General features: G+C 42.2%; 1 pseudogene; it reads right to left on the bottom strand.

Moving 5' to 3' along the window:
- Positions 1 to 527: 527 nt before the first annotated feature.
- Positions 528 to 1,904, bottom strand: LOC116762887 (annotated as a pseudogene).
- Between the last annotated feature and the right edge of the window lie 8,921 nt (positions 1,905 to 10,825).

Genomic DNA, 10,825 nt, shown 5'->3' with positions numbered 1-10,825 from the left:
TGGCCTCTCACTGTTGTGGCCTCTCCCGTTGCAGAGCACAGGCTCCGGACGCGCAGGCTCAGCGGCCATGGCTCACAGGCCCAGCAGCTCCGTAGCATGTGGGATCTTCCCAGACCTGGGCACGAATCCGCGTCCCCTGCATCGGAAGGCGGACTCTCAACCACTGCGCCACCAGGGAAGCCCCTGATTTTTTTATATATCAGTTTTAGATGTCAACTATTGACTTGTATTAATAAGGAGATCAGCATTTAGCCGACTTATCTCTTCCCCCACTTCCTCTATTCTCTCTCTTCCTCTGTTCTCTCATAGTAAATACATCACAAATTTTGGTTAAAATAATAGTATTGATATTATTATGACTCTGTAAATATTATTCAATTATAAGCCAAGTCGTAATTATGATTAATGTTTCCTTTCCAGGGCCTTTTTTTTTTTTTTGCTATTCTGTTATTTAACTGTTTATTTTCTGTCACCCTTATTTCCATTTTCTATTTAAGAAATAGTCTTAAGCTGGTCTGTAGAACAGCTTAAGACCCCTCAGTGGTTGCCCCTTCCCATTCAGTGGTCTGAGTGGTGGGAGCTGCAGACCAGTCTTTGGTGGCCAGCTGAGCGCTCCAGTCCTCAGCAGGAAACTGCTGGACAGACTCGGGGGCACCTGTGCTCCTTCAGACCAGTCTGTGACCTCAGGTTGAGTAGCAGTCAACTCAGAGTCTGGAGCGGTCCATTCCCCCTGAAATTCTCCCTGGGTCCCGGCCTTTTCAGCAGCAGCCTGCTCTTCCTTTTCACTCTCCTCAGGATCTCTGTAGAAGTAATGATCGGGCCTGACTTCCCAGGGGTGGTCACAGGAGATGGTGCCGTACATGTGCAGAACTTCCTGAAGCAGCATCCACTACATCAGACCAGCTGAGTGAGTTCTCCCGCTGGTACGCGGTGCGGCCGTGTCCACACAGCACAGAGGAGTGTCTGTTATACAGAGCAGTGGTAGGCAGGTTAACATAAGACGCCTCTGTGAGAGGCTGGTGGTCAACCCTGGGATCAGTAACCACTAGAAGTCAGAAAGCCACTCGCATCTGGCCAGTGAAGGTCCCGGGAGTGAAGCAGCCAGGAAGCGGAGTGGCTCCGGTGGCAGCAGCAAACTTCAGCACAGCTCACTGGCCGGTACTCCTGGAGTATTTCACGTGACACTGACATCAGCCAGGTTTTCAATGGCAACAACAGCAAAAGCTGCCAGGAGAAGCTTCTCCCAGGTTCTCTTCAGATTTATGACGTAGATGTGAAACCACAGGTAATCATAAGTTAAATACATTTCATCTGCCTTCACTAATCAAGGTTATTTTAATTGCATGTCCTCCAAGCAGCAGGTAGCCTAACTTGGGACTTGGAGTCAGCTGTGTCTAGTTCCATCTGAGCTGATTAAATCTGGTTAGGACCACCCACCCTCCAACAGGGCATGCACGAGTGCCCCCTCGGTGACCTTTGACATCAGAGGGCTGAAGACTCCACCCTCAGATTGTGCTGAGTGCCTCCTCATTGGAACGTGGGGAGGCCTGTAGCTTATTACGCCTGCGCAGAACGACGATTACCGCACCTTTTTCTAATCACCTTTCCCGACTCTCCCCACGCCTCAGACCGCCCTGCTCCCCTTCAGGGAGGCGGTTTTGAGATTTGTCCGCCCATATCCTCGTATTCTCACTTGGTTGCCCTGTGAATAAACCCTCTCTTGGCTGCAAACTGCAGTGTCTCAGCGTTTCGGCTTGCTGCACATCCCGCAAAATGAACCCGATTCGGTAACAGATGCTGTATTCCATTCGGAAGTCAAGGTTGATGCCACCAAGGTAGGTTCCTGCTGCAAGGAATTTGAGGACACCCTCCTCCATTTTCAGGCTATCGGGGGCTCTGGACATTGTGATAGTTTCCTTTTGAGTTAAGATGGGAACTCAGAACAATGCCATATGGACCCCTTTTAGGGTAACACAGAAAGGCTAGCTTTTCCCGGTATTAATGATTGCCTTTCTTTTAAAAATTTGTTTGGTTTTCTGTATACCTATCCAACTATTTTTTTAATTGTCAAATACTCATCAATATTATTCTCTGCAATTCATATTTATAGATTTCACTTTTGTTTGGGGGACTAATAGGTTTGTTTGGGGTGACTTCTTTCTACACTTATATACTAATAGGTTTCAGGTGAGAGTGATAAGCTGGTAAACCAAACTTTTTGCTCTTGGGCCTCCAAATGGCAACATATAGAAGGCTTTCTCTGGGACCATTCAGTTTCTCGAAAGAATAATACTCCAATATCTAGTTTAGGAGGCATGGCTTTGGCTGATGGAATTTCAAAAAGAGGAATGGGAAAAAAATGGGGGATAAGGAGTCACTATTCATCATACAGATTTTTACTCATCAGCTTCCTGTAAGCACTTTCCACTTCCCAAAGTACCTTATACCTTCAAGTTCTGAGCCTTTCCTCAAATCAATGACCTACTGTCTTGCAAAACTGCAGCCACCCTGTCAGTTTATAACTATTCCTTTGTTTCACTTCAGTGGGTGTTTTGGAAAGAAAATGAGTGAATGTGGTCAATTCACTATGCTTTTCCAGACTCTCTTTCTCAAATTCATTTAACTCAGGAATTATATTCTTTCAGGATCTAATTTACTCAAAGTCATTTCTTTTTGCATCTCATTCCTTGCTTTTGAGTTCCATTTCCCTCTTACTAAAGTATATACCCTTTAGAGTTTAGGTGTTTGAGTGAAAAATTCTCCATTTTTGTCACTTTCATTAACAGCTTGGTTAAAATGTTTCATTAACATCTTGGTTAATAAACAGATGGTTGATTACAAGGTGAACACACTTGTATTCGCTTCCCAAATCAAGAGTTTTGTCAGTCACACCAGAAGCCTGTGTTCTCCATTACAATCACAAACCCCCTGCCTCCCCCAAAAGTAATCAGTATCTTGACTTTGACAATCACCACTTTTTTTTTTTTTTTTTTGCGGTACGCGGGCCTCTCACCGTTGTGGCCTCTCCCGTTGCGGAGCACAGGCTCCGGACGCGCAGGCTCAGCGGCCATGGCTCACGGGCCCAGCCGCTCCGCGGCATGTGGGATCCTCCCGGACCGGGGCACGAACCCGCATCCCCTGCATCGGCAGGCGGACTCTCAACCACTGCGCCACCAGGGAAGCCCGACAATCACCACTTTTAAAAATGTCTTTAAGTGTACCTCTAGACACTGTAATATAGTCTTACTCTTTAATTTGATGTCTTTTAAAAAATACTTAATTGAAGTATAGTTGATTTATAATGTGTTAATTTCTACTGTACAGCAAAATGATTCAGTTATTAGTTAGACATATATATATTCTTTTTCGTATTCTTTTCCATTATGTTTTATCACAGGATATTGAATACAGTTCCCTATGCTATACAGACACTGTTGTTTATCCATCCTACATACATAATAGTTCTCATCTGCTCGTCCCAAACTCCCGTTCCTTCCCTCCCCTACACACCCTTCCCCTTGGCAACCACAAGGGGGAGTAGTATTCCATTGTGTATATGTACCACATCTTCGTCCACTCATCTGTCAATGGACATTTAGGTTGTTTCCATGTCTTGGCTATTGTGAACAGTGCTGCTATGAACATTGGGGTGCATGTTTCTTTTTGAATTATAGCTTTGTCCAGATATACGCCCAGGAGTGGAATTGCTGGATCATATGGTAACTCTATTTTTAGCCTTTTGAGGAACTTCCATACTGTTTTCCATAGTGGCTGCTGCACCCATTTACATTCCCACCAACAGTATAGGAGGGTTTCCTTTTCCCTGCACCCTGTCCAGAATTTCATATATGTAGACTTTTTAATAATGGCCATTCTGACCCTGTGAGATGGTACCTCCTTGTAGTTTTGATTTGCATTTCTCTAATAATTAGTGACGTTAAGCATCTTTTCATGTGCCTGTTGTCCATCTGTATGTCTTCTTTGGAAAAATGTCTATTTAGGTTTTCTGCCCATTTTTTGATTGGGTTGTTTGTTTTTTGATAGTCATATGAGCACTTTAAATATTTTGGAAATTAAGCCCTTGTCAGTCGCATCATTTGCAAATATTTTCTCCCAGCCTGTAGGTTGTCTTTTCATTTAATTTATGGTTTCCTTTGCTGTGCAAAAGCTTGTAAGTTTGATTAGGTCCCATTTTTAAAATTTTTGTTTCTATTTCTATTGTCTTGGGAGACTGACCTAAGAAAATAATGGTACGATCTATGTCAGAGAATGTTTTGCCTATGTTCTCTTCTAGGAGTTTTATGGTGTCGTGTCTTATATTTAAGTCTTTAAGCCATTTAGAGTTTATTTTTGTGTATGGTGGGAGGAGGGTGTGTTCTAATGTCATTGATTTACATGTGGCTGTCCAACTTTTCCAACACCACTTGCTGAAGAGACTATCTCTTCTCCTTTGTGTATTCTTGCCTCCTTTGTCAAAGTAATGGACTATATGTGTGTGTGTGTGTTTGTTTTGGGGCTCTCTATTCTGTTCCATTTATCCATGTATCTGTTTTTGTACCAATACCATGCTGTTTTGGTTACTGTTAGCTTTGTAATATTGTCTAAAGTCTGGGAGGGTTATGCCTCCTGCTTTTTTCTTTTTCCTCAGGATTGCTTTGGCGAATCTGGGTCTTTTATGGTTCCATATAAGTTTTAGGATTATTATTTTTATTTATTTTTTTTTTGTGATACTCGGGCCTCTCACTGTTGTGGCCTCTCCCATTGCGGAGCACAGGCTCCGGACGCGCAGGCTCAGTGGCCATGGCTCATGGGCCTAGCCGCTCTGCGGCATGTGGGATCTTCCCAGACCGGGACACGAACCCGTGTCCCCTGCATCAGCAGGCGGACTCTCAACCACTGTGCCACCAGGGAAGCCCAGGATTATTTTTGCTAGATCTGTGAAAAATGTCATGGGTAATTTGGTAAGAATCACACTAAATCTGTAGATTGCTTTGGGTAGTATGGCCATTTCAACAATATTAATTCTTCCAATACAAGAGCATAGGATATCTTTCCATTTCTTTGAGTCATCTTCAATTTCCTTTATTAATATTTTATAGTTCTCAGCATAATATGTCTTTCACCTCCTTGGTCAGGTTTACTCCTAAGTATTTTATTTTTTGACGCGATTTTAAAAGGGATTGGTTTTTTACATTCCCTTTCTGATATTTCATTGTTAATGTAAAGAACTGCAACTGATTTCTATATGTTAACCTTGTATCCTCCTACCTTGATGAATTCGTTTATCAGTTCTAGTAGTGTCTGTGTGGCGTCTTAAGGTTTTCTATATATCGTATCCTGTCATCTGCATATAATGACAAATTTACCTCTTCCCTTCCAATGTGGATGCCTTTTATTTCTTTTCCTGATTGCTGTGGCTAGGACTTCCAATACTATGTTGAATAGAAGTGGTGAGAGTGGGCATCCTTGTCTTGTTACAGATTTTAGTGTCCTGAAAATATCAATTAGTCTAACTGTTCTAATGTATCATTTAGGATAATTTGATGTCTTTTACGTCTCCTTTAATCTATTGGTTCTCTCCCTTCTTTTTCTTACAATTTATCTGTTGAACTCCTCTGTCTGATTGCAGGGTTCCCCACAGTCTGGATTTTGCAGATTGCAGACTCATGGTGTTTTCAATGTGTCTTTGTCCTCTATTTCCTGTAAATTGGCAGTTGATCAGATTCAACTTGATCAGATTCAGGTTTAATCCCTCTGGTAAGACTACATTATTATTATGAATTTATGTATTTAGACTTATTTAATGGGTTTCAGTCCATTCTAATTATTACCCTTATTGAAACTCAAATTGTCCCATCTTTGGCCAATGGGGAGCCTCTTCAAGTTGGCTCCTGGGTCCTTTGGACATGACCCTAGAAGTCTTTAATAGTCCCTCTGCTCTTCAGTATGTCAAGATATTTTATGCTCATTCTATACATTTCCTACCCCAGATCAAGAATCACCCATTTCTCCAAGTAGCCTTTGTTTCTTTAAGTGGGACTTGGTATTTCAAAACCACACTCCAGATGATAAGAATGAGCACTGCTACTGAAAAGATGCAGGAAACTAGATAGTTCATACTAATGATAATTACTCATTTTACCCCATATTAAACATACATTCTCAAAATACTAATATTGCCACCATCAATATACTGAAAAGTTAAATTTTTGTTGATGCTCCTCCCAAACTCCTTTCCAGTTTTACAGTAATTTTGTACCAATATTTCAGAATACAAATCCATCTCAGATTATACTTTTTGTGGCTCTCAGCTCCAAATCTTTGTTTGCTGTGCAATAATGGAGCTGAACTCTATAAATACTTCTCCCATATCAGCTGGTTTAATGTTAGGCTTTGTTAGCAGAAGGTACTGTTGCAAGGAGGGGGCGGGGCCGGAGTAGGGGCGGGGAGGCACTGGAGGAGGAAGAGGCTTCTCTTTCTGATTCTCCTGTACTTTATCTCCCTGGGCTCCTGCAGAGTGTGTGGTTCCTTTCAGCAGCGCCCAGTAGCCAACAACAAGCGGCAGCTTCCCAGGGCAGCTTCCCCCAGTACACCGTTTTTAGATGGCTTCATGAAGTGGTGTGCTGCTGGTATAGCACCTTCCTGTAAGTGGCTTCTCTGGGCACTCTGCGGTGAATTCTGATAAAGTCACCTTGCTGTGGCTAGTTCTCCAAGAACTCCAGAGAGGATTTCTAACGGGGCGCACTGAGGCCACAGCAGGGAGCCACAGTCATGCCCTCTCCAACAACGAGGTGGATGGGGCATGGGGGCAAGGGTGCTTCTTGGCCATTCTATTTCAGTTCAGGAGTGGTGGCTGTTCCCTGTATCTACTGTTCCTATATGGTAAGAATTCTCTTTGCCTTTTGCTAGTCAGCCTCCCTTTATTCCAATTCCATTAATATTCATAGTAAATGTCCTCTGTTCAAATTATTGTGTAGTTTCTTTCTCTTGACCCTGACTGAAACAAAGCCTCATTTAGTCTTAGTTCTATAAGTAATATTGAAAGTTTCACTAACTGTCTTTCTGTCACTGTCAGTAATTTTGTTGCCAAGCTTCACCCCTCAGGAAGCACTCAAGTAACAGTCTGAGCCCTTTCATTTTGATAACCAATAGGCTTTTATACTTTTTTTTTTTTTTTGGTGGTACGCGGGCCTCTCACTGCTGTTGCCTCTCCCGTTGCGGAGCACAGGCTCCGGACGCGCAGGCTCAGCGGCCATGGCTCACGGGCCCAGCCGCTCCGCGGCATGTGGGATCTTCCCGGACCGGGGCACGAACCCGTGTCCTCTGCATCGGCAGGCAGACTCTCAACCCCTGCGTTACCAGGGAAGCCCCAAGGCTTTTATACTTTCAAGTCAGTTTTGATGGATACAGGGTACTTGGTTCTCATTTTCTTTCTTTGAATATTTTAAATGTTTCACCATTTTCTCCTCACATAAAGTGTTAATGTTGAAGTCTTATGGTAATCCAATTTTCTCTCATAAATTTTTTTTGGCCTAAATGACCATTTTTCAAAACGTAAAGTCTAGTAATTTTACTGACTAGAATACATCTTGTTCATGCTCAGTGCTTTCAGGGGCACACAGTATACTCTTTCAGTGTGAGGTTTTGAATATATATGTGAATATATATAAATAGAATATATGTATTTTACTTCAGGAAAAGTTCTCTTGAATTATGCGTTGTATTCTGTTAGCTAGCTTTGGTTTTCTTTATCAAGAACTCTTAATCCGTACACTGGATCTTCTTTACCTATCTTCAATATTTATCTTTTCTCTAAAATCATTTCTGTTTCTATATTTATTTAAAATCTCATTTTCAAATTCTAGTTCTCTTGGGCACCATCTGTATTTACTCCTATGTTCCTTCTAGTTCAGTATTTTCTGAAACCACTTTTTCTCTTACTTCTAATTCTTTCCCAAGTTGTTACTTTATTTCTGAGGTATTTTTAATTCTGATTTTTTTTTTTTTTGGCCGCGTCATGCGGGACCTTAGTTCCCTGACCAGGGATGGAACCCGTGCACCCTGCATTGGGAGCATGGAGTCTTAACCACTGGACCACCAGGGAAGTCCCTATTCTGATTTTTCTTTCATGTCTTATATAATTTTCTTAATATCTTCACAGTTTTTATCTGATTTTTTTCAGCATTAACACTATGCAACTTTGCATTTGTGGTTTGATCCCACACTTGTATTTTGGGGTTTGTGGAGTTATCTGTTACCTAGTTTAGTTGTAAATGTTGCCTCATGCATTTTTGGTTTCACTATACAGTCTGTTTTGATGTGGTGATTCATGGAGATTCAAGATTCATGTACTGCCCTCTTTCCAGAATCCATTTATATTTTTGACTCATGAATACTTCCCTTTTTATATCCCTGAGACTTCAGTCCTTGGCTGAGTATGATGGGAAAGGACTAGGGTTGATCAGGGTGTTGTTTGGATTAGCAGTGGTGCATTACATCACATCCTCATTCTTGAGTGATGATTTACTACGTTGTCCAGGTTATTTATATATATATATATATATATTTATATACTCTGTACTATATATGTTCCACTATCTTTGGCATATTTTTACTTTTGACAATATGGCTTCCAGTCTAAATGTCATTTCTTTCTAGTCAGGTTACGTTTTAACTGCTGCTAGTTAAGATCATTATTTTTCTCTTTGCTTATATTCATCATATATGTGTTATATGTATATATTATTTTCCTAAGACTTGATGTGCTTCTTCAATGTAAAGAGTCATCTTCCTTCAATTCTAGAAAATTATTGGCCATTATTTCTTTTTCTCTCTTTTGGAATGTCTATTAGATGTACTGTTGAACCTTCTTATATTATGTAGAACCTCTGAATTTGTTGATTACAAAAGGCAATAATTTTATTTTTGCTTAAGCCAGTTAGAATTAGGTTTATCACTGAAACAGAAACACTCTTACTTTCTCAAAAGCGAAGTCAAAGAAAGAGAAAAACAGGTGATTCCTGAAGCTATTATGATTATCTGTAACTAGATATCCTTGAAATCTAAACTACTCCTGAACTTTCTATGCAAGTCAATAAATTCATTTACTTTTTCTCTCTTAAATCAGTTACAATTGGATTTCTGATAACTGCAGCAAAGAATACTGATAAATATAAATGTCTGCTATGTGAGCGGCACTATGCCAGGTGCTACCTAATCAGTGGTATGCAAAACAAAGACCAGTGTCTCCAATAACCACAATATTTTACACTCATTCCATGCCGTCTTCATTTATTTGTTCCTGCTTCTCCTTCCTCCCCTTCCCAAATGCATGTTTAAATGTTACAACTTTTTCACAGTTGATTTTTTTTTTAAATTTTTGGCTGTGTTGGGTCTTCGTTGCTGCGTGTAGGCTTTCTCTAGTTGCGGTGAGCAGGGGCTACTCTTCATTGCAGTGCGTGGGCTTCTCATTGCGGTGGCTTCTCTTGTTGTGGAGCACGGCCTCTAGAAGTGCCAGGTTCAGTAATTGCAGTGCGTGGGCTCAGTAGTTGCGGCTCGTGGGCTTCATTGCTCCACGGCATATGGGATCTTCCCGGACCAGGGATCCAACCCATGTCCCCTGCATTGACAGGCAAATTCTTAACTGCTGCACCACCAGGGAAGTCCCGGAGTTGATTTTTAAAATCACATCTCTAAGGGTAACCTTTCTAGCAATAGGCCACCATTATCTTTCCCTTATTTTGGACTCATATTATATTGGTATTGTCTTAAATAGGTCTTCGAGTGTTTCATGAAAGTCTTTCCCTTTAACCAAATCATTAGCTCCTTCAGGGCAAAAGTTAAGCCTTTTACTTTCATCTCCCAGAGCAAAGTCAAGAGTGATTATGGGAATCATTGTTAACAAGTATAACCCACGATACCTGGCCCCTGTAGATCTCCTGTATGGGACTGGGGATACAAAGATATATTCCTATCACTTAACCAACTTAAGGACATAGGAAGGTGTATTAAACTATACATATGTAAGGTGCCATATATAATTCAGAGGAAGGGGAAATCGTGCCTGGGCTTCTGTACTCAGAGGAGGCTCCAAAGCCCTGGGATATGAACGGGGCCTTGCCTTAACAGAAAATAAAAGGCAGGCACCAAAGGTTGAGATAACGGGTCTGAGGAAAGGCACAATTTTGCTGAAGTAGGCTTGTGTCTGCAGCAGTGAAGAGTAAGATATTATGGACACAGGTCAGCTCCAGGATAAGGACAGAGTCTAGCTCTTAAATCAACATAACTCCTCTTTTCTCTTACAATCAAGATCTCTGCCGCTGAGCCATACTATCTTGATAGATCCCAGTATGGTTTGGTTATTAATTTCTTATCCTCTAAGGGGATATGCCTCATATCACCTTGAGTACAGATGGGCGAGGACCAGTTAACTGGAATGAACGCAGGCGGAAACAAGTAACAAGCCCTGTGCCTAGAGACCAAAACTGTCGCGGTCCCAAACAGAAAAGGCGGCGCCGAGCCCTGGGACCTCTCTCTGAAATCTTCTTCCATCAGCTCTTTCTCCCGGAGCAGCCTGAGTCCACATCCCGTGAGATTATCTGGAGAAGCCTCGGGCCTCCAACTTCATTAAAACCACAAGAGGTGTGTGTCTGGGGGACGGGTGGTAGTCTGGGCCCCTCAAGCGATAAGCCCACGCCCAGCCGAGGAGGAGTCCTCCTGCCTCCCAAGGCTCTGAGCACCAAGGCCCACTCTCACGCCCCGCCTCCTGGCTCCGCCCCGCGCCGGCGACGCCGACGAGGGGGTGGGTTTCCGCTTCCGGTGGCGA

The sequence above is a fragment of the Phocoena sinus genome, chromosome 11 (genome assembly GCF_008692025.1).
Source record: "Phocoena sinus isolate mPhoSin1 chromosome 11, mPhoSin1.pri, whole genome shotgun sequence".
In the NCBI taxonomy this organism is placed as follows: Eukaryota; Metazoa; Chordata; class Mammalia; order Artiodactyla; family Phocoenidae; genus Phocoena; species Phocoena sinus.
Note: the sequence above shows the minus strand (reverse complement) of the source record. Positions and strands in the feature narration are given on the sequence as shown.